Source organism: Plecotus auritus, assembly GCF_963455305.1.
Source record: "Plecotus auritus genome assembly, chromosome: 2".
NCBI lineage: Eukaryota > Metazoa > Chordata > Mammalia > Chiroptera > Vespertilionidae > Plecotus > Plecotus auritus.
Genome location: NC_137771.1, coordinates 121,584,583 through 121,605,793, shown reverse-complemented (window position 1 = coordinate 121,605,793; position 21,211 = coordinate 121,584,583). Strand labels below are relative to the sequence as shown.

At 43.9% G+C, this 21,211-nt stretch overlaps 1 protein-coding gene and 1 pseudogene across 2 annotated transcripts in view; one reads left to right on the top strand and one right to left on the bottom strand.

Moving 5' to 3' along the window:
- MED12L (mediator complex subunit 12L) overlaps positions 1–21,211 on the bottom strand; it is a 411,338-nt gene that overhangs the window by 126,682 nt on the left and 263,445 nt on the right. The gene's annotated exons all lie outside the window — the stretch shown is intronic.
- Positions 13–370, top strand: LOC308242609 (anaphase-promoting complex subunit 15-like; annotated as a pseudogene). Its single transcript has one exon. The product of its transcript is annotated as an anaphase-promoting complex subunit 15-like (transcript).

The following is a 21,211-nucleotide window of genomic DNA, read 5'->3' as shown; positions in this document are numbered from 1 at the left end:
CCAGCTGCCGCCATGTCCACCTTGAGCCCTCACTCTTGCCCGAGTGATGGAGGTGCTAGGCTTTAATTGGGCCGACCCTGTGTGGAGGAGACCGAGCTTCTCATCAAGAACAGCAGCATCAGGCCTGGCTCCAAAGCATCGAAGACGAAGACAGCAACCTGGTACCTACTGTCAGGCCAGCCTCAGAGCACCATGATGCTGAGGAAGAGGAGAATGAGGACAGTGAAGAGGACTCGGAGGATGATGAACAAGATGAAGAGGACATGCAGGACAGGACAAGATGAACTACAATGAGTTGCCTGATGATGGAAAAGTTGATGAGGTGGACATGGAAGGCAATGAACAGGATCAGGGCCAGTTGATGAGCTAGGCAAACAAGGCAGTGTGGCCTCAGGGAGATTCCAGGCTGACCCAAGTACCATGCAAACCCTGACAAGGAGCTGATCACCCCAGTGCCTGAAGCTCACCCTCAGGCCCCTCCTCAGCAGCTGCCAGGACCTGGTCCATCAGTCTGCCCTGAACACCCTGAGCCTAAGCCTACCCTACCTTTCTGGCCAGTACCTCACCCCTTAGTTGCCAGGTATAGTCTCTTTCTAGATCTTTTTAATAAAGACAGGACTGATTCCCCCCTAACCCCGCCAAACAATGAAATTCAGAAGTATCAGAGAACTCACCCCTTAAGTAACTTTATTTAAAATTGTTTTAATATTTATATTTGTGTATTTGTAAAAAACAGCTCTGTAGAGCTCATCAGATTCTTGCATAAAACTACAGATTTCCAAAGTTATCAATTACAAATATATGTACGTTATAATTTTAGTCTTTCAATAATATGTAGAATAAAATATTTAAAGGATTTGTCTTTCATAAAATATATTTTTATTCCTTTGAGCCAAAAATTAATTAGCAAGAAGGCTGTAAATGCATATTTTCTAACTAACAATAGGAAATCCTCCCCCTCCAAAAAAAAAAAAAGAGGGGAAAAAATTAAAAAAATAAGAAGAAACAGAAGAACGAAACACTGGGTTGATTTCGTAGGGCCCACCTGACACTTCATCCCTTCTTCATTAGAGTCCTCTGGCATCCTGAGGCCCAGCCCTCCACGTTTCCTTCAGGTGACTCACCGTCTGATTCCTGCTGGTTCAGGAACTGCTCTGCCCCAGTCTACAGATCTCACCTGCTCTTCGATGTGAGTCACTGACATTAGCAAGAGAGCAAGTTGCTCCAGTTGTTCCTGAACAGGAGACTCTGCAAGGTGCCCAGAGGACCATATCAAGACGGGTCGGGAAGCACCTACCTTCTCTGGCAGGGAGCAAAATGTTTTTTTTTCATGCTTTCCCCAAAACTCCACATCCCTGCCAACCTTAGTTTTAAGGTGTATTCTTACGTAGAGTTGAGAAGCCTGTTTTAACTTAAAGACACCAGTATCAGGTGAATGGAGGACAACCAGCTACCGCAATGAAAGGTAAATAAAAACTTTTTTTAAAATTGTCTGAAAAGCTGTGGTTGATAGGACGCAGCACTGATTAAGACTGATTGCACCTCTGCTGAAATCTGAGGTCTGAAGAAAGGGGAGGAATTGGAATGCTAACTGAATGATGTGTAAGTCCTCTTTGGAAGGCACCACTTTTTGACACGGGTGCCATGTGTCCTTCCCGGAGCTTCACCAGGAAGGACACATGGCAGGCAGGCAGGCAGAGAATGTACAGTGTGTTTGTGTGCATGTCCCTTTGAACGTGGAAATAATGTTCTAGAAATCATTTCTATTAGTGAATTTTTATCACAAATCCAAAGTACCTTGTAATTGTTTACCAAGACCCAAAACTTAAATTTGTTTAATAATCTTTTACTCACATTTTATGTTTAGAAAAAAAGACCAGAAGGAAAACAGTGATTTTTCTGATTGCCTCGTTTTGATAAAAGTATCTCAATCTTTTCATTGTACCACAAAGAACAGGGCAATTTTCATTCTAATTCCTTACGAGATCATGTTAAAACATGTCAGAAAAGGCACTGAGAAAACTGCCCAGCTACTGACAAACAGCTCAGCAACGGCCTGGTTCTGGTTTATGTTCAAATCATTAGGGAAGTTTTTGCTTGATTGTGGAAAACAAGAAGCAAGCATGGAGATCTGACCCCTTCTAAGTTATAGAGAGGACTTTAAAAGATAGGTGAGTCTATGGCAGAGTGACTTTTTGATGCATTAGGTTAAGATTTGTCTATTATATCATATTCCAAGTTGGATCTACTTTCATATGAGGTATGTTAACATTTTTAACAACTTTCTTTCTAATTAAAGATTCCAACTTACTAGAAAAATGAAGAGCAAAGTTTGTTTCTATATTACCATATACATAGCAGGGCTCAGGGAAAGAGCCACACACTGCTGATATTTTATTTCATTATAATTTCTACCAGTTTGAGGTTAATATCGTTCCTCCTTGAAGTTAGGAATCACGTAGATGTGTCTCTTAGTACTTCAGCAAAAGCCTATGGTAAGCCTATTGCTTCCAACACCTGCTTGAAAAGCAATTCATGTATGTGTGGGTTAAGATAAGGGGTTGGAGGAGCAGTTAGATTGCTGAATATCATACTTAACAATGTAGCCTACAGGAAAAGCATAATTAGAAAGAAAATGGGAACTATTTCATGAAGAGAAGAGGAGAAATGTTCCCAGTCACAGACAACATGCTGAGAGGGCTCAGTGCGTTGGGATCTGCGTGGGAGAAGGAAGGCTAAATGAGAGTGATGTGTTTTATTTAGGTTAGTGATGTCTGTGCCCTTCAGTCTGCCTGCTATTCTTCCTTCCTTGATATCTAATGATTTAACATAGTATAATATTTCATGCTATATACTATGAGAAAATGCCACCAAAATTTAAGATAGGGGAGACAAGAATGGCCATTTGTTATTTAATGTATGCCTTCAAACTAAGAAAAACTAGGAAAACCATGATACTCCTTCCACACCCCCAAAAAAGCATGCTCTGAAGGCAGGACAGAAATGAGGTGAACACAAGCTGAAATCACCCACAGTTCCCAGGGCAAACAACATGCACAGGCATGGAGCAGTAGTTTAGTTTGGGGCAGAAAACAAAATGACCAGGGTTTGTGTGCTGACTGTGCCAAAAGTGATCATGGTGACTTGGGCAAGCTGCTTACTTCCCTAAGAACTCACTGCCTTCCCTCACATTAAAGTGGGGGACTTAGATTCCATGGTCATTAGAGGCCCTCAGGGGATATTATCAAGAACCCAAGGCTTGTACCAAACACAGGAATGCTGAGGGGACAGTGGCAAAGATGGTGAGAACTGGTCCTCCCGTTTGTCACCAGTCAGCTGCATGACGTTGATCAAGTCTCAAACTCTTTAGGTTGCAGATTCTTCCATTACAAGATGGAAAGCTTTACATTAATACTAATGCAAGGGCCAACTGCAGTTCCTACAACTGTGAACATCTGAGGCAGAGGGGGGAGAGGAGAGGCAACCATGACTATGTGGTTAAAAGGAAGAGGATGAGTCACATGGAAGACATCAAGATGAACAAGAAGACTCAACCCTGCTCCAGGCCAGTGGTTAAAACCAGGCTCCTATCTGACCTGACAGAATTTCCAAACTTTCTACCTCTTTATATGGCAAATATGGGCAGAAGAGAACATCTGCTCTCCATCTTATACCTAATTAGCATATCTGATCTGTCATTGACACTCTTACTAACTGTACATAAAAAAGTGTACACTAAAATGCATTTGATGAAGAGCAATGATTAAGTTTCACTTGGTGTAAGACAGCCATTAAGTTATTCATACCAGTGAGTCCACAGTTCCTCTTATAAAGCAATTTCTTTCTTTTTTTTAAAATATATTTTATTGATTTCCAAGAGGAAAGGGCAGGGAGTGAGAGAGATAGAGGGAGAGAGAAACATCAGCGATGTGAGAGAATCATTGATCAGCTGCCTCCTGCATGCCCCACACTGGGGATCCAGCCTGCAACCTGGGCATGTGCCCCAACCAGGAATTGAACCGCGACCTCCTGATTCATAGTTTGACACTCCACCACTGAGCATGCCGGCTGGGCAAGGCAATTTCTAATACTAATTTCTGTGAATTACTTAAATGACTTTTTCTAACGTATTAAAGCAACAACCACTAACACACATTTTATAGTTTTAATACATGTCCAAGTCTACTGAATATTTCAACACACACACATATATATATATTTATTTATTTATATTAAAAGCCCTCACACAACTTTAAGGTGTGTACTGCTGTTAGCCCTATTTTACAGCTCAGCAAACTAAGGCTTCAGTGGTACACGAGTACGAAGCAGAGCTCTGACCTTGAAGCATGTCTACCTGCATCAACCACTCTCTCAGTCATGACTTTTTAAAGCTCTGAGTAAACTCACTATGTGCTGGTAGTGACCTTTAGTGTGGGTCGTGTAACAGGTAAAATTAGAAGATTTGTGATTTATTCATGGCACCACTTGGCTGCAGCAGACAAACGGTTGTCTGGAGTCATTACACTGCAGTCAGGTTGGAGCTACGTGACTTCCTAGTTTTCCCAAAGGAGACGCAGGTAATAATCGGCATCTGAACACAACTTGTGCAGCAGCAGGAGAGAACAGCACTTAGGGAGCTGCATGCCAACCCAGCTCTGCCCCCTCACACACTGTGTGAACCTGGGCCAGCTCTAGTACTCGGGCAACAGGTAGCACATGTCTGCCATTCATTTGAAAGGGGGTTACTAATTCTTACTACCACTCAGGTAGAAACTAGCTATTGACTTTTTACCACATGCCAAGCTCCAATGAAAGATTTATAAGGATTGAGTGAGGTAATACTATGGTGATACTTCAGGTGATCCTCAAATAGATCCCAAGATGAGTGTTTTAGAAAATAGGAAACTGAGGCATGGAGGGGTTAGGGAATCTGCCCAGGTAACTCACAGATCTGCAATTTGATCCAATGTCCTTTTAATAAATTAAATATAACTGAATTTAGAATAGTCCCAAACAATACAATTAGCCAGCATTTGCTGAACTCTCACTCTTATTAATATTGCTGGTGTTGTGCCTAACAAGATAGAAACATAGACATTTCAGCTGCCAGGGGAAGGTGTGCCTGTAGGCTTAGGTTGCAGCTCAGGCTTTCGGCTGAGGACATGGAGTAGAAAGAAACCCTTTTCAAGTCCATGATTCTGGAGGGCACCCTTTGCTAAATATATCAAGATCCTGGTTACTTCCAAAGAAGAAGGCAATATTAAAAGAAAGCAGCAGAAACAAAATAATGCTAAGCTCCCTGCACTATAAAGGCGTTTATAATCTAGCTGAAGAAAGAAAAATGGTAACAGGAGGCTATTTGGATGTTAGTACAACCTGAGCACTTAGCTGTGTGACTCTCAGGCTACAAGTCGAGAGAAGAGATCCTAGAAAATGGTGCAGGGCACAAGCTGTCTCTGGGCTCAGGCACTGCAGGGCCTACCACTCACCTTTAGGGGAGGAGCATCTACTTGTCCAAACGTGTTCCTCCTGTACCTGCCAGGCTCAAACGATACTGAAAACAAGTCCTCAGTGGGCTTCTGAAAGCAACTTAGGTAAACTGACTAAAAGACAAATTAGAAAAACTGCAAAGTTAATTGTTTTCTGGATGCATTTATAAAGAGGACAGTCCTTCATGTCATGACTGGGTACATGGTACTCAGGGCTCAGAGTAACATATGACCTTAAAAACTCACAGGTAAATTGTTTTTTTGGTTGTTTTAACCCAGCATGTTGAACAATGAAAACTTTAAATAAGATAAAGATTTGTTTCAAAACTGTGAATGTAGTACCCATATTATATGTAGCAAAATGAATGAATAAAAGAATAGTGGATGCCTCAAAAAGTAAACTACTATATCAATGTATTAGCATGTTATGATCACTGTTGAATAAATAAAACAGTAATATATGTAAAACATCAATATTCCCTTTTCCTTTTACCCTAAAATATTCATTTTAATTTCATGTTGCAAATAGCAACAAAATATATATACCATATATCTATATATATAAAAAGCCCGTGGCTGTATTGCCATAACAACCAAACAACCAGTCACCAAGGAGGTGCATTGATGGGTTCTGCCTCACGCGGTGGGTCTGGGGTCCCGCCCCCATGGCAGTATGGCAGAATCTGGGGTCCCAACCCTGTGGCAGTGTGGCGGACGCTGGGGTCCAGCTTACGGCGGCATGGAGGGTCTGGGATCCAGCCAGCGTGGAGGGTCTGGGATCCTATCAGCATAGTGGATCTGGGGTCTCATGTGATTTCACATGCTGGGCCTCTAGTATGTATATAAAATGAAAAAGTATCGCCGAGGCCGGTTTGGCTCAGTGGATAGAGCGTCGGCCTGAGGACTGGGGGGTCCCGGGTTCGATTCCGGTCAGGGGCATGTGCCTTGGTTGCGGGCACATCCCCGGTGGGGAGTGTGCAGGAGGCAGCTGATCGATGTTTCTCTCTCATCGACGTTTCTAGCTCTCTATCCCTCTCCCTTCCTCTCTGTAAAATATCAATAAAATATATTTAAAAATAAAATAAAATAAAATAAAATAAAATAAAATAAAATGAAAAAGTATCTATAGTCACCAGTACAATACCTCACCTTCTATCTCTATTATCATTCTAAGGCCCAGAAATAATGACTCAGATATGCACCCAATACTTATGAAGGCACATTGGAACTCAGCATGCACACTGCTGATAATCAGATTACAGTCTATATGAAACTGCAAGTCAGACAGACTCTAAACAGCTGGCCAACACACAAACCAGTTTGAGTGCTCAAAATTGATTTGTAAGTGATTTGCTCTGATGGCCTCCCTATTCCTTCTTGATCCTGGAAGACATTCTCAACAACATACTAATCTTGCAACCAGCATGGCAGAGCCCACCACCTCTAGCCTTAACTTTCTTCCCCATCCCAGCCCCATGCTGTCTCCCTCACTTCCCCCATGAATTACAATACAATTTAGTTCACACCAGACAAGCACTCTCTCTAATATACTCACCTGACTATTTATTTAGACCCTGCCTAGCATCCCCTCGACCCCTGCAAAGTAAGGCAGTTTATAGAGATGTTCAATATGAAGTAAGTTGAAATGCCTTTTAAACATGAAAAAATTAAGCCTGGGAAAACAATGGTGGGAAATTAAAAGCTATGTCAGAGGTGAATTCCACAAATACCATAATTCCTATCTTTTTTATGTAAACCAAATGCTTGTGGGCACCAACTTGACTCAATCCAAGCAAAGCCATTCATGGAGGCAAATGTGACAACATAAGGGATACTCGTATGTGGCGCACTTTAAATATTTTCATCTTACTGCTGTTTCTTCATAATTACTCTAAGAAAACCTCTCTGCCCCCCCTTCTTCCATTAGACCTGATTCTAATTATGAAAATTTCCCAAGTGATTGACATACTAGGTTGAACCATATGAAAACGCCATTTTGACCTGTAAAAATATTTCCACATGTTTCAACCTAACACATCAGCACCAGGAAGGGGTATTCATCCCAAATTAAATACAATGCCATTAAGTTCTAAAATACTATAAATTATTTCAAAGCTTGTCTTACAAACTTATCAATTTCAGGGAGAAAGAAAAATACCAAGTTAGGGGAAATGAATCAAAATGAGGGAGAGGTTTTGAGCAGGCATCAGGTAACAAGGCTCTAGGTCACACAAGGTACAGGCTAAAAACCCAAGGACAGATCTGGGGCAGCCCCACAGTGAAACTACATGTAGAAAATTGTAGCCCAAAGATAAGATTTATTAGCTCTGCCCAGTGTTTTCACAAAATTAAATCAGAATTCCTGCAATTTTATATAAAAATCCATTTCTCTTATAAATCAGATGGTCTGGTGGCAGTATATGCACACACCTGCATGGCAAAAACCTAGAGCCTAGGATAGGACAACATTCCCCATTCTTTGTAGCCCCCAGCCCTCCTGATGATTTCCCCTGACACTTAAGCTGTTAGCTGTATTTTATCGGCATGGTGGTACTGTTGACTATTTCCTCCTAAACCTGGCTCACCTTCCTCACTGGCATTGCCTGTGGAGCTATGTCTGGATGCACAGCTCCCGGCTTTAGCCCTCTCACTTCACAGTGTGCTGTTCAGAAATATCAGAGGAGCAGTGTTTTCTCTTGGCCATGTCTACACAAGATCAGTGGACAATTCCTGTCCTCTTATCCTTCCAAGGTTGTACTGCCTCACTTCAGAAGGCAAAGAGGGTATTCAGGGGAAAAGATGAGCCAGGTTCCATGAGAGCCTAAATTTAAGTCAAATGTTACCCAAGCTCCAATTATGCCTGCAGATACTCTGCTGGACTCTGCAGATAGAAGGATGCAGGGGACTCTCAGGCAGTCGGGCAAACAAAGAAAATGCAATACAACAGCTGGAGGTATGGGCAACCAGGTAGTCAATGGGGGCTGAGGAGCACTGACATGGTCCATGGGGAAAACATGGGAGGCTTGGGGAAGAGGAGGAAGATAAGTTTGACTTGAATGCTATGTGAGGAGCCTGCCTAGTAGGCTGGGGAGAGATGGGATTCCAGGACCAAAGGGCCCGGTTTGGGAGCTGGGAGCTGGAAAGTGGGCAGGCAGACTGCAGGTCAGGTAATGAGGGTACCTGTGGAGGGGCTTGCATCGTTTCACATTCGAGACAGGAAGCTGGTGAGGGCTGCAATAGAGGACAGTGACTGAGGAATGTGACAGGCAGGAGAGACACATGAAGAATAATGTAAAAATACAAACACATTGGTTACTATATCTCCTCATTGTACAATTTACCATCTTTATACATCAACCCAGAATTATTGTTTCAAATATTCCCATTACTTGGGAAGCATTATTTTAAAAATAAGATTAATGTCAATGAAGTTGATAGTAGCAGTTACTCTAAAGAAAATGTTACCATATGTAAGAATGTGTGTATTCACACACATATATGAAATGAGCTGTAAGTGATGTCAGTTCCTTTTACCATGTATGTATGGGGTGGAGTGTTTATTTCTTAGTTTTATGAAAGGAGAAAATGAGAAACTAAGGGTTTGATGTTGATAAAAACTGTGAGATATTCACACACAGTATTAAAGACCTCACTAGAGAATTCTCAGTGAAGGTAAGAGATGAAACTGAAGGAAGACCTGTCTCTTCAGTACCAATCTTATTTCATTAATTTAAATAGAATTACGGTTTGGTTAAACTGTGACTTGGAGCATTAGAGGAGCTAACCTGACATCAATTCCATTGGGAGAGGTGTGGAAATAACTACCCTCACCCGCAGCCCACACAGCCATCATGAGGACTTTATTTGAATGGTGCTGGTGAAGAGCACTATAAAGAATAACTACACTTCCAAGTATACTAATGCTTACACCATGGGCTGGCTCTTCCAAAACAAGAAACAGTATTTCTGTGAGCTTGTGGAAAACTTTTTTTCCTTTCTGATAAATGGTAATCAAGCAACTGAAAACTTTACTTGGGGTCTTGAATTCTGAGATTTGCTTAAGGTACCAGGAGTCACTTGAAATATATATTTGGTTTAGAACGTTTTCATCTGAAGCCACTATTCTGGCTATTGGGACTATAGCCCCTAACCTCTCTGACTACTCTCCTCAGAATTTAGCTACACATAAATTAGACTTTGCCTAAACAGAACATAAAAATATGCATTTCAACTCAGTAAACTTTAAAATTTGACTATGAGTAATAAGACATTTATTATTAAGTGGAGGAAAAGAATATATGCCATGAATTGTACTTTTTATTATTGTAGCACTTATAAAATTTACTTCATATATAGTATCTCACCAGATTCTCATAGCACCTTTGGGAGCGAGGCCATAATTTTCCTCATTTCATAGACAGCAAGCTGGAGCTCTGATAGGTAAAATGTTTCGCCCAGGGTCACAGGCTCAGAGGCTGAGTCAAAAACCTACGGCCGCTGAACTAAGTAACGTCTAGGTGACCAGGCAGGCTACTCACCAAGCCACGCAGCTCAGCAGAGAGGCAGCCTGCTCTGCGGCCACGACACGGAAGCTCATTTCCTGGCTTGGCCTCTCTCTGTCTGTGTGACATGGGGCCCGCTGTCGAGTCTCTCGGGTTCCTCACCTGTACAAAGGGAATCACCAGGTTTGGGCTTAAAGTAACAAAGAAGCATTCGACACAACCTTGCCTTCAGGGAATTTACAACCTCGTTTATATCACCCCTGAATGTATATATAACAAGGAATCACAGGTCCCCTGAAGAAAGAAAAGGTTAAATCTAAAGATGAACTAAAATATGCCTATTGCAGGCTACAGATATGAAGCATAACTTTGAAGAGAGAACTTCAGGGTAGTACCTGAAAAACCGGAATGAAGGGCTGTGTGCTTTGCATTCCAACACCTTTGTAATACTGACTCCAAGCATGCATTAATGAAGTGCCTATGAATACAGTGACCTAATTTTATTACAAAAAGAAGTAAACTATACCCAGTAAGGTAACATTTCTTTTCCAAGGCCTTCAGCAGAGCTGTTTCTTAGTAGGGCTGGAACACATACACACTCTCTCACTCTCTCTCAGGTTTACATTGAGAAAGAGTCTTAAGTTACAGGTGATTCCAAAATGCAAGAGAGGCTATACCTTTTACCAGAAACTGCATTACACAGCTCTGTGAACATTACATCTTTACCCATGAAATGTAAGGACTATAGCAGCATGATCTTTCACTAACCATATGATCTATCAGTTTAGTGTAGCTTCTCTGTAAGAAAGTGACAACAAAAAAACCTCTGCTCTGAAACTCTTACATTTCGGACACGAGCTTCTAAAGAACAAATTAGAAAGTGAAGAACAAGCAAGAGAGGTCATTATATTACAAGGCTATCATGTGCGAACCATCACCACCAAATAATCAGTCCAAAAACCGTGACCCGCTGCATGGAGGGAGCAAGCATTTAACGGGCATTTATCTCTGGATAATGGAGCTTTCAAACCTTGAAGGGCAATGAGATATTGTGAAGCCAGGGAGCATGAAGGCATTGCTATGGCCTGGCCGGCACACCTGTGGCTCTTCCTCCTGAGGAGGGAGCTTGTCCCACAGCACAGTGGCACCCCACCCATGCTGAGATGGGACCCAGGGAGCAGGAGGAGCAAGGCTGTGTGCCCAAGGTCGCAGTTCAGTAGTCCTAGTCTTTGCATTGCTCTTCCAGGAGAACAGCAGAGCTTAGGGCATAGGGCACCCTGGATTCAAGCCCCTCCTCCACACACTGACCAAATTTTCCTGGCTCAGTTCTCCCAACCTTAAGAGCAGTGAGCAATACAACCAGTAGGGTTTGCAATTACAGGCCCCAGCAGTGGGCTGGCCATGGAAAAATAAAACACTAAACTGTGACAATTAATTATCAGATATGACCTAAACAAGATCTCCTGCCACTATTTTGGGGGGGGGGGGGGGGGCGGCACTAAGGGGTACCAGAAAAATCATTTCTAAAGTGTTAAGTGATGGTCACTAAAGCAAGAAAAATCAGAAGTTGGTGAAGGGGGTAGAGGAAAAGGAAGATATATCTATAAATAAGGAAAACATCTGATGATCCATATATGTCAAATGTTGTCACACAAGATTAAGTAATAAACGAAGCAAGGTTTACAAAATTAAGAGGAGGTTGGGTCAGGCAGGTAATGCTGGGAGCGAGGAGGCTCAGGACCTCATGGAGTGCGTCTGTGAGCTGGTGAGCGAGGACACAAGGCAGCTGGCACTGCTGTACAGCGCATGCTCGGTGCCTGCACATCTCCTTTTTCAAGACAGGATTCAAATCTAAATTCTTATGTGAAATTTCCTTATGTTTTAACATTGTTCTGCCCAAACAAAACTAGATCTCCAGTTTAGAAGATCAGCAGTTCCTTTGCGAACCTTATAGAAAACCAAATCCTACCTCTGCCCTATATTCCCCCTCCCACTTCCTGGTGTCCAAGATTAACCCCCTGAATTGCTATTTTTACTTCAGGGTAGGGTAAGAAAGAACTGCAGATTCAGCTTCAATCAGATCTGTTATGAATTGTGGCTCTATCCATTACTCCCCATGTGGTTCAGGGCAAGTTAATTAAAATGTCTGAACCTCAGATCTTTCCATCTGGGACGGGGGTCCTAGAACACCTAAGTCACAGGACTACTCTGAGGATTGATTACATGAGACATCGAGCACCAAGTTCAAGGTCTAAGTTAAAGGAAACACAGAGAACATGTTAATCCTTTCCCACCGTCCTCATTTATAGAATCACCTTACAACCAACAACATAGCAACACAGTTAATAAAATAGTCAAAGGATGATATCAATGAGTGGCTAGAAAACAACAACAACAACAACAAAAAAAACAACAAATAGAAAGCCATCCAGAAGGTCTGTAAGCACGGATCCCATCTAACCTCAGGAATGACTGTGAGACCTGGGCCTACCGCAGACATCACATTCTTGGGCGGTTTCATCAGCCCTCGGCTCGAGGAGCAGTAGGTGGCAGGACAGGCTTCCCACCCATGAATGAGGTCCTGGAACCAAGCCCATTGCTACCGCTGAAGCAATCCTCATTGCGACACCCTGCAGGCGCTGGGACATGCAGAGGCGCACAGCTGCTTCGCAGTAAACCGCACAGGGAGCCTGGAGCTTAGGTGCCGATGGTAGAAAAAGGCAGCAGGCTGATGAGGCTCAGAGACAACTTGAAGGGCTGGCTGTTTGAGCAAAAAGATCAGTCAAGTGGCTCCTCACAGGGCAGTTGAAGGCACAAACCACAAGACAGTCTCAGCATGAACAAGGTGACAAGAACTCATTTCAGCCTGTGTCCAGCCTATCAATCACCAAATAAAATTCTATTGTGAAACTAGCATATGCAACAGGAACTTACTAGACTTAGCCTCTATCGTGGGGAAGTGTGCCAGTTGCTTTGTACATATTTTCATTTTAACCTTACAATCACCTCATAATGGACATATCATCATATCATATATGAGGAACTGGACAGTCAGAGAGCTGGGACTGGAGGCCCACGGTCCACCTCACTGCTGCCAGGCTTGGCTAGGAGTAAGGGAAGGGTTTTTATTTAAAGCCAAGCTAGGAAAGTATCATTTATAATGCAAGACATTAAAACGAGAAGCTTATTAAAATCTTCCATAGGTCCTATATCTGTTTTTCCACCTCCCACCCTCTATCGCCCCTTCCTATCACAAGCATGTTTTGTAGAGATAAAATTGAAATCACTCCCTTACCACCTCACCTCACAAGCATTACTCAACCTTCAGTCATCAGCCCTCTGCTTAGGCCCCACTTCCCTCCCCCGCCACCACCACCACAACATAACACATTCAGCCCTGGCAAAGATGACCAATGATCTCTTTGTTACTGAATCCCATCCTAAGGCACTTCACTTTCCTGTATCACCTGACTTCCCTGCAGCATAAAGCTGGTCATAACTTCTCATTTCTTAAACTCTCTTCTAGATTCACACAAGATCCTCCCAACTCTCTGACCACTGATGTCTATCACTGATCTTCTGTTGACCTTAAATTTACATCACCAGTCAGGAGCACTTCCCCAGGCTCCAGACCTGTATCTTCAATGACCTAGTAGACATCTCCACATGGATACTACATAGACATTCTGAAACCAACAATCCCTTCATGTGCTCTTCCTCCTCTCCTAGCATCAAACACCTGCGAGGCCACCAACACTCCTAAGTCTCTTTTCACCAACATTAGTCAGCCACTAATTCCTCAACAGCTTCCAAGTTGTCACATCTCTCCATCACTCAATGCCATCAACATCTCACTAGCAGTTTACTGAATCTTATCTTTGGCCACACTTAGCATGTCCACATGTTCCTTCTCCATCAGACCTTCAGAAAAACTGCCACAACCCAGGTATCACAGCTGCCATGGGAACTCCATGATCCCTGCTTCCCCACGTCAGGGTACACTGCTATATTTCCACAGCCCCCAAATCTCTCACTCTGTACTTAGTGATCTGCTTACTTCTGGATCCTCAACTTCACTCTAACCTCCTTGAGGACAGAAATGAACCCTCATCCTATCTAATAAAGAGGGAATATGCTAATTGACCATCACTCCATCACAAAGATGGCTGCACCCACAACTGAGGCCAAGTTCCCATAAGGAGCCTTAACAAGCAATCAGCAGGGACCTGAGACTATGCCCTCCCCCACCCATCAGGGCTTGACAGCGGACCTCAAGGTGCGCTTCCTGTCCTGGTGCTGGGCTAGGGGACCTCAGGCTGCTCCCCCCACCCCAGCGCCAGGCCAGGGGACCTCAGGCCGCACCCCCCACCAGGTGGGGCTTCACAGGGGAATTCAGGCCACGCCCCTACCCTGGAACCAGGCTGGGGGACCTCAGACTGCACCCCCCGCCCGTCGGGCTTGATGGGGGACCTCAGGCTGTGCCTCCCACCCCAGCACCAGGCCAGGGGACCTGAGGCTGCACCTTGCTGCCTGGCTGGGCTTGACAGGGGACCTCAGGCCATGCCCCCCACCAAGTGGGGCTTGACAGGGGACCTCATAGTGCACCCCCAGTGCTGGGTCAGGGGAACTCAGGCCGCATCCCCGCCCAGCGGGGCTTGACAGGGGACCTGAGGCTGCACTCCCCTGCCAGTGGGGCTTGACGGGGGACCTGAGGCTGTGCCCCCATCCCAGTGCTGGGCTAGGGGACCTGAGGCTGTGCCCCCCCCCCCCCCCCGCCTGGCGGGGCTTGACAGGGGACCTCAGGCCATGCCCCCCACCTAGCGGGGCTTGACAGAAGATCTCAGGCCGTGTCCCCCGCCTGGTGGGGCTTGACAGAGGACCTAAAGGCACACCCCTGGCCCCGGTCTGGGCTGGGGGACCTCAGGCCACATCCCCCGTCCTTGCGCTGGGCCAGCGGACCTGAGGCTACACCCCCTGCCTGGCAGGGCTTGACAAGGGTGGGACTGACCGGGTCTGGATCTAGCCCAGTGGTGGGGGAGGGCGGCTGGGTCTGGGTCTCATGTGATTTTGAGGTGCATGTGGGTGGGCGGAGACATGACTCTGGGTCCTGTGGTGAGCCCCAGACTCTGACAGGAGGAAGGTTTCCATATACATTTTACTAATTTTCTTTCATCTCTGACACTTCTATTATAGAGAAAGGGCAAATAGCAATATTAAATTATTTCCTCTAATTAATCCCCTTTTAATGTGCACGAATTTTGTGCACTGGGTCACTAGTGGTCTTTATAATCCTAGAGCCTGGAAAGTGAGTGAACTCTCAGTAAATGACCTTATGGAAAAGGTCAGATTATTGTTGGTTGAAAGAGAAGCAGAGATTTCTAAGATAGGGAAAGAAGGAAAGAAAAGAGGTTATTCAAGAGCAAGATATGAAGAAAAGCAGGGCATGTCCCCAAGAAGCAAATGCAAGGCATGTCCCCAAGAAGCAACAATTGGCAGTCGGACATCCCTCTCACAATCCGGGACCTCTGGCTCCTAACCGCTCACCTGCCTGCCTTCCTGATTGCCCCTAACTGCGTCTGCCAGCCTGATCGTCCCCTAACTGCTCCCCTGCCAGCCTGATTGACACCTAACTGCTCCCCTGCTGGCCTGATTGCCCACAACTGCCCTGCCCTGCCAGCCTGATGGCCCACAACTCCTCTCCCCTGCCACAATCCGCCTCTTCCACCGGGACCAGCTTCCTCCACGCCGCACACAGCTGCAGGACCCCCAGGCCTCATGGTGTGGAGTAGCCGCCAGGCCCTGCCTCCGCTGTGCGTGCAGCCATCTTGTGGTGGCCACCTTGTGGTGGCCGTCTTGTGATGACGTCGCATGAGGGCATCACGCGAGGGTGTGACAACACCTAGGCTTTTATTATATAGGATATTCTAATTTAAGCTCGTTGTAGTGCTATAGTGTAGGTATTATTGTCCCCAAGTTTCAAAAGATCAATTATGGGGCAAGCAGATTTCCCCAAAGTTTATTGCCAATTTTTAATAATCAGAACCCAGCATCTTTTGGCTTCTATACCCCATGATCTTCAACACTACAAAAATAACTCCTTATATTTTATTAGTAATTAAAATTCAAAATTTCCCTCCCACATAATAACTCATGGTTTGAGAGCAAAAGAAAGCAGTACTACATGGGTTATTTAGAAAGAAGAATCTAGCAACAAGAATCAGGAGAGATTTGCATGGAATGAAGCAAGAAGCAGAAAGACCAGAGGAGGATAGTACAGTGGCCAACACATGAGACTAGGAGGGTATCAATCTGGAAAATGGCTGTGGGAGTAGGAAGGCGAGAACAGAGCAAAGGAGAAGTATTGTAACAGAAGAAACAGAAAGACTAGTTTAAGTGACTAACCAGATGAAGCGCAAGGAAGAGAAAACTGCCCAATAGAGTATAGTTTTTATACTCTTTCAGTCAAGAGATGAGTAAATATTCATAAACAAGGAGAAAAGGAAAGTGGTTTCAATTGAAGAAAGGGAAAATGGCTAAAGTTTAGAACTGCTGAATTTGAGGAATACAGACATACAGCACATGCCAATGTACACAATGAACTGAAGTTTGTGGAAAGGAAGAGAGAGATTATGGAACAGAGGTGCTGACTAAGCATCCACATAGTCATGAACACTCTTGAAAAATGTAAATAGAATAATCTGGAGCTGTGGCCTCAATTTGAGGAACCATTTCATTCAAGGAAGTTAGTTAGTAAAGGGGACGGAGAAGGCAGGAGGAAATTCTCAGAAGCCAGTAGGAGAATAAAATAGCTCATTTCCCAAATCTGGCTACCTAATTCAAGTCCAAAAAATCCAAATATCATGTCTGAACTGATTAAATCTCAATTCTCCTACATAATTTCAACATGAATTAAGAAAACGGGAACATTCCCAAAAGTACAATTCATCACCTATATCCAAGATCTCCAGATTTTGGACCCATACATTTGGGAGCTGTGGAAATACTGCACTGTACCCTGATGTGGGGAAACAGGGATCATGGACATCCTATGGCTGCTGTGATAGCTGGATTGTGCCGAGTTTTCTGGAGGTCCAATGGGGAAGGAACATGTAGAAATGCTGAGTGTGGCCAAAGATAAGATTCAGTAAACTGCTAGTGAGACAATGATGGCATTGAGTGATGGGGAAATGTGATAAATTTGAGTCATATACATCACTACACAGTACCCCTCTCCTTCTTGAAGAGGTGGAACTTTTGCTAAGTAGTGTTGGCATTTCATTCCCTCTTCAACAGAGGACAGAGGTGTTCTTATAATGTGCTTTCCCTTAGTCTTGAGACTCGTCCATTACTGCACAGTGAATGGCTAGCCTGTTTCTATTCCTTTTCTTTTCTGTGCACTTCTTTCCTTTTTAACTTTATTGAATTACTAGAGGCCTGGTGCACAAAATACGTGCACTCGGCCTGGGGTGGTTGGGAGTGGGCATCCCTCAGCCTGGCCTGCACCCTCTTGCAGTCAGGGAGCTCTTGGGGGATGTCCGACCTAAGCTGTCATTCGGACATCCTTAGTGCTGCCGCGGAGGCGGGAGAGGCTTCTGCCACTTCCGCTGTGCTCACCAGCTTAGGGCTTCTGGCTGAGTGGTGCTCCCCCTATGGGAGCACATTGACCACCAGGGGCAGCTCCTGCGTTGAGCGTCTGCCCCCTAGTGGTCAGTACACATCATAGCAACAGGTTGTTCATTTGTTTGGTGGGTTGATTTGCATATTAGCCTTTTATTATATAGGATAATTTACATACCATAATATCCATCCATTTTAAGTATATGATTCAATGATTTTAGTAAATTTATAGAGTTGTGAAACCATCACCCCATAACTTAGTTTCTATCACCCAAATAAGATCTTTCAAAACCTTACAGTAAACTCCGCTACTATTTGCAGCTCCTGATAATGCCAGCCTACTTTGTAACTCTATAGATTTGCCTTTTCTGGACATTCCACTTAAATGGTATGTAACCTTTTGAACTGGCTTCTTTTCCTTACAAAATTTTTTTGAGATTCATGCATATTATAGCTGTTGTTTCATTCCTTTTTATTGCTGAGTAGTATCGTATTGTATGACTAGAATGCATTTTGTTTATCCATTCATCAGTTGACATTTGAGTAAATCCACTTTTAGTTATTACAAGTAATACTACTATAATAAAAGACTAATATGCTACGTGTCCAGTTGGCCAGTCGGCCGTTCAACCAATCAAAGCATAATATGCTAATGATATGCTAAAGCCGCTCAACTGCTCACTATCATGTGCACTGGCCACCAGGGGCAGACAGTTGAACAGTTGACTAGTCACTATGATGTGCACTGACCACCACGGGTCAGACGCTCTGACCTGTAGGTTAGCTTGCTGCTGGGGTCCAGCCGATTGGGACTGAAGCCCTCCCGCGGTCCCTCCCTGGCTGGCCAACCTCCTGCATCACTCCCCGGCCCCAATCATGCACCAGTGGGGTCCCTTGGCCTGGCCTGTGCCCTCTCACAATACAAGACCCCTAGGGGGATGTCGGAGAGCTGGTTTCAGCCCGATCCCACAGGCCAGGCCAAGGGACGCCACTGGTGCATGAATTCATGCACTAGGCCTCTAGTACTTCTATAAACATTTGTAAATGAGTCTTTTCATAGGCATATGTTTTCCTTTCTGTTGGGTAGGTACATATGAGTAAAATTGCTTGGTCATATGACATAAGGTTTAACTTTAAAAAAAATGTTTTTATTGATTTCAGAGAGAGGAAGGGAGAGAAAGATATAGAAACATCTATATCATAAAAGGCCTGTGGTTGTGACGCCATGACGGTGTCATGACCAACTACCGGACTCCCCAGGAAGTGCATTGATATGTCCCGTGGTGACCGCGGTGGGCAGGATTTCTAGGTACCACAGTGGCCGCAGCAGGTGGGACTTCTGGACCATTGTGGGGCGCCGGCAGCATATGAGGAGTGTTGTGGGCTGACGGCAGCATCCGTGGAACATGTGAGGCTTTGTGGGGCGGCGGACATGGCCCTGATGGCAGGTTAGGCCTAGGGGACCCTACATGCGCACGATTTAATTGTACACTGGGCCTCTAGTACATTATGAGAGAGAATCATTGATTGGCTGCCTCCTGCATGTCCCCTACTAGGGATTGAGCCCACAACCCAGACATGTGTCCTGACCGTGAATCGAACCATGACCTCCTGGTTCATCCACTGAACCACTCCATCTGGGCAAGGTTTAACTTTTTAAGAAAATACCGAACTGTAGAGTGGCCATATCATTTTAAATGTCCACCAGTGGTTTATGAGGTTCCTGTTTCTCCACATCCATGGCAAAACTTGTTATTATCTAATTTGTAGCCATTCCAGTAGGTGTAAAATAGTATCTCATTGTGGTTTTTATTTGAATTTCCCTAATGATTAATGATGTTGACCATCTTTTTCATTTGATTTTTGATGAAATTTCTATACAAATCTTAGACCATTTTTAAAATTGGATTGTTTTCTTATTAGGACATTGTGAAAGTTCTTTGTATGCATATTCTGAATATCAGAAATGTGATATACAAATATTTTCTCCCTGTCTCTTTTCCATGTCCTCTGTACTGTTAAGAGTCTTTTATCTCTCTTACTGCTGCTTGTGGCTCACCCACTTCTGGGCACCCTTCTCTTCTAGTGGGCACATGCCATACTGGAATCCTTGCTGTTAAGTCAAGTATAAGTGAAGCCAAGAAGAGGAAAACCACATAACTCAGGAACAGAGAAACATAAAACTAAAGCTGTGTTTGTCAGTAAACACCTTGAATCTTTCCATTAGAAGCTGGACTCAAGAAAAAAATTTACTGAAATCCAAGGACCATGTCTGTAGTCATACCACCCTGAATGCGCCTAATCTCATCTGAAACCCAAGAATGATGAGGAAGTTTAGAAAATTAATTGCCTCCATCCCTCCCACCCTCACTAAGCTTTAATAAATAAAAAGAAAATAGGGTTTCACCTCCTTTCCTTATTAAAAAATAGTGGAACACTGGCACCTGAACCAGAGGGCCTCTAAAAGCCCTAATCATTATCTATGCTCCATTAACCAAAAGACACCTTTTGAGTACCCGCTATGTACCACATATTATAGCCATTTAAGGTGAGGCACAGATAGTATATCTAAACTCTCAAAACATATAATTTGGGGCATTTGGGGAGGTCACTGAAAACTTGGAAACAATTTTTTCCATTTACTACCAAATCCAAAGTCTAGCACCAAATTTCATGTGATTCTAGGAAACAGAAGAAGAGAAAGACAAAGTAACAGGGAAAAAATAAGTGCCTCCCCACTTGCTCCCAATTCTGAAATAAACTTTTACCTCCAAAGTGCTCTTTCCCTGCTGACTCAGCAAATGTAACTACTCACACCAGCCAGAGATTGCTTTGCACTTGCAGGGGATGAGCTTACGTGGGTCCCTTTGCAGCTGTGTGGTATATGAGCAACCTCAGTGAGGGGCACATGGAAGTCTCACGTGGTTTTATTTCAGAGGAACAGTGTGACCTCCCCTAAAAGTAAACCCTTCCAAAAGCACATTTCCCTGTAGGAGGACACTTCCAAAACAGTTCCCAGGACTTCTCTTTTTGATCAATATCTGAGGGAAGCAGAAATCAGGGAATAGATAAGGCTGCCGCAGGAGAAGAGGGATGCTGTAAAGTTTTACAGTATTCAGCATCAGATCTTTGTAAAAATGTTGTGAGGAATCCGAGGCTTGGAAAAGTTAGGTATCCAACCAAAATCACACTCCAGTAATTCAAATGCTATTTGCCCAAATTCAAAGTTTGAATTAAATATAGTTTTCATGAAGAAATACAAGAACTTATGAGAGAACTTTAATTCGAATGATATTAAATTCTTGCCCTAGTTGGTTTGACTCGGACTGAAGGGTCCAGGGTTTGAATCTGGTTAAGGTCACATACCTCAGTTGCAGGCTTGATCCCCGGCCCTGGTCAGGGCCGTGGTAGGGTGCATGCAGGAGGCAACCAATTGATGTGTTTCTCTCACATCGATGTTTCTCTCTCTATGTCTCTCCCTGTCCTTTCCACTCTCTCTAAAACTCAACAGAAAAATAACCTCGGGTGAGGATTAACAAATAAATAAATAAATGAATGAATGAATTAATAAATAAATTCTTAATGGGAATCTATGTCTGAGGA